This window comes from Lolium rigidum, chromosome 4 (genome assembly GCF_022539505.1).
Source record: "Lolium rigidum isolate FL_2022 chromosome 4, APGP_CSIRO_Lrig_0.1, whole genome shotgun sequence".
Taxonomy (NCBI): domain Eukaryota; kingdom Viridiplantae; phylum Streptophyta; class Magnoliopsida; order Poales; family Poaceae; genus Lolium; species Lolium rigidum.
Genome location: NC_061511.1, coordinates 30,903,651 through 30,906,876, shown reverse-complemented (window position 1 = coordinate 30,906,876; position 3,226 = coordinate 30,903,651). Strand labels below are relative to the sequence as shown.

The 3,226-nt window shown below is 35.4% G+C and overlaps 1 non-coding gene across 1 annotated transcript; it reads left to right on the top strand.

Annotated features, from left to right (window-relative positions):
- The first annotated feature begins 2,336 nt into the window (after positions 1–2,336).
- LOC124650674 lies at positions 2,337–2,431 on the top strand. Its single transcript, XR_006987103.1, has one exon. It is a non-coding gene; the product is annotated as a small nucleolar RNA SNORD96 family (small nucleolar RNA).
- Positions 2,432–3,226: the final 795 nt, after the last annotated feature.

Sequence of the window (3,226 nt, the reverse complement as noted above, 5' to 3'; positions counted from 1 at the left end):
TTCAGATATAGTTATCTCAAGTGATTCCCCACATTACCCAAGGAACTATTGTGCTGGGGACTAACCCAATTAATTTTTATTGATGAAGTGATGTCCAAAGAGGAACTGTTGTGCTGCATTCCAGCCATGCAATGCTCATACATGGTGTTTTAATTTTCAGTGTGTGGAAGTGTGAAGTACATATTTTAAAGGATCCATAAGCATATCCACTGACATCGCCCCTGGTGTGAATTTTTCTATGTGAAATTTTCCATTGTTGGAGAATGGTATAGTGATGAAGGATAAATTGTTATCATTGCAAAAGAAGGTTTTATTGATATTTCTCATGCTTTAATTCTCTCTCGGTTTTTATCATTGCTTTGTAGACTTCAATATGTTTGGCTTATGTATCTCTGTTAGTCAAAAACGTGCATGTCTAACAGAAAAATTGCCTGTTTATGATATATTTCTCTAATCGACATGTATGTGTTTGATCCCCGGGATAAACATTATGATCTTTTTTGTTGATGTAGTCTTTGTCATGGTTTTTCCTGGTTACGTTGTGGTATGAATGCTAGCTTCAGTTGCAGCAACGGTGTCAATGTTCCGTGTAGATCCCTGATGTAGGTTGCGGCTTATCTTGCCTATCTATTTCCACGGTAGAGTATTCTGCTTTGTAAACCTTGCTATAAGCTACTCATACATGAGTAGTGCTCTTATTTCACCATTTTTGAATTATAAACAAACAACTTGTATGTATATTTAATTATAAAGCTGTCAACGTGCTGCTTCCATGAAGACAAACAAGTTCCTTCTTCTAGAAGCATTGAGAACAAATCTAACCAAATAATTGGTTTCTACGACTGAGAAACTATGGATCATCATGCCATCCGGCTCAATGTTCTTTTGCATTCTATTGCTTTTCACATTTTTATATTTGTTCGCATAAAAATAGGATGTTTACCCATCTTTGCATCTGTGAACAAATTTGTACACCATTTTTCATTAATTTGATTTATTGGGTTTTTGCCAGCATTAGGTGATGAAACCACTAAATAATCTGAGTATACCTAGTGTTTTTATCCTATGAATGAGGAGTCATTTATTTTCTGACCATAATAAATATTGTCATAGTTATCATTGTATGCATGTGTTTTGATCTGGCAAAAGTTTGTGGTTTTCTGCTACCTATTGGTTTATGATTGTTCCTGTCATTTGATTGTTGTTCATTTTATACCATAGAGTTGTATAAAGCTGAGTTGAGTCCATGAGAAATAGCTACATGTTGGAATTACCATTGGTTGTTAAGTGACAGCCATTTTATCTGGCTTTCTGAGCGAGACAACCGTTTTACCAATTTGCTTCCATTTTGTAAATTTATTCTTTTACCACATGCAAATATTCTGCCTTTGACCATATCCGTTTTTTTTGTCTGGGTTGCAATACCATTTCATTTGTTTAATTTGGTGTGTCACACTTTGCGTCTTTCTTTGAGGCATTCTTTGTGACTTCACTTGCTCTTGTTGATATTCTGTAGTATCTATATATTATTCTACTTTGTCCTGATAGTACTTCTCTGGTGCTACAAGCTATGCAATAGGATCTATGATTGAACCTAGAATTAGTTTTCACATACTGATAGGAACCTTGATTATTGCGATTAAATTCCATCTTGTTAGTTCATAGCTAATATATTTGAAGTTGATTCGCTAATGAGAAAAGAAAGTGATGATGGTAACATTTAAGGTTTGTTTCTCGAACATTCTCATGTGAAGCATAAGAGCTTTCGCCTTGCCAGGCTTGAGAGCTACTAATTCCTTCCTTGGTTATCTGAGCATTTTTATTTTCCTAGTTCATATTGTCTATTCTCAATCAAATTTAACGGTCTTCATAGTAATTTGAATTGTTTATTGCATTGCAAATGATGATTAAATCAAGTCTCATTCTCAATACACTCACATTTGCCCTGTTAGAGGTTTTGCCCTGCCAGGCTTTAGAGCTATTGCTGCAGATCCTTCCTTGGATGTCTGATGGAATTCTAGACATAGATATTTGTCTCTTTTTTCCATTTGGTTTTATTTACTCCATTGGATGATAGTGTGTGAACAATAATAATATAATTAAGGCATGTTTCTCAAAACATTCCTATTTGCCGCCTAAGAGCTTTCACCGAGCCAGGCTTGAGAGCTAATGCTGTTAAATCTTTCATTGGATGGTTGATGCCATATTTCAGCACACTGATAATTTTCTCATGTTCCATTATTTAGTTCTCCCTGATTTCCTCTGAAATAGAATTTATTCGGTTATGTGATTCAAATTTAATTTGCAATGTCAAATTTGTATGTTTTGTTCCTGCTTGTCCGGTGATGAAAAACTTAATAGTAATCATACCATCTTTTGGGATTGATTATTTGCTATGCGGCTATGTTGTCTTCTTGCAATTCAGAGGCCAAATTGAACATCTAGTTGGTTTTCGTAAAACACTGATCTATGAGTTGAGTAATTATTGGTCTTGTGGTTGGTTAGCATGTGCTTGTATGAACAGACCTCTGATGATAATATGATATCCTATATGAAAAATTACATCTCTTGAGACTGATTTATCACATGTTGCATCCAGATGAGTGCATAGTTCATTGGTTTTGCTTTATCGGAATTAAGATAATGGTAGCAAAAAATGCAATATCATGCTTTCGCTGAGTCTCTACAGTTTGGCACAGTTTGAATATCAACCTTCTCTATCGAGAGAAGGAAATCCATTTAGGTGTCGTATGCTACATATTTTATGTGTTTCGATGAGTGTTGTTTCATTCCTGGAATGAATCTTTTTCATGGGACTTGGAATGAATCTGATCTACAAGTTTAAGTCAAGCGAGAGTTCTATTCATTCATTAATATATTTGCATGTGCAATGAAAATGAAGCGCTATTTTTTTGATGTGGAGGAAATGATGACTTGTAAAGAGATGTGAGTGCATTTATATTTCTACTTCTGTTTGCTTAAAGTCAACCAGAGGCTCAAATTATGTATTTAGGATTTATTCGTTTTTTTATCACTCAATTCTCATCTCCGGAATGATTCCCTGAGGTGATCTTTATCACTCAGTCCTCATTTCATGGTCTAATTGAGATTTTGCTTATGCTCCGTTTGTTCAGATTACAAGATAAGGTCCTCTACGGTATACGAGATCGCGGGAGCGACCACGATGGGCGTCCTTTGGTTGCCGAAAACGTGGGGCGGACACTGA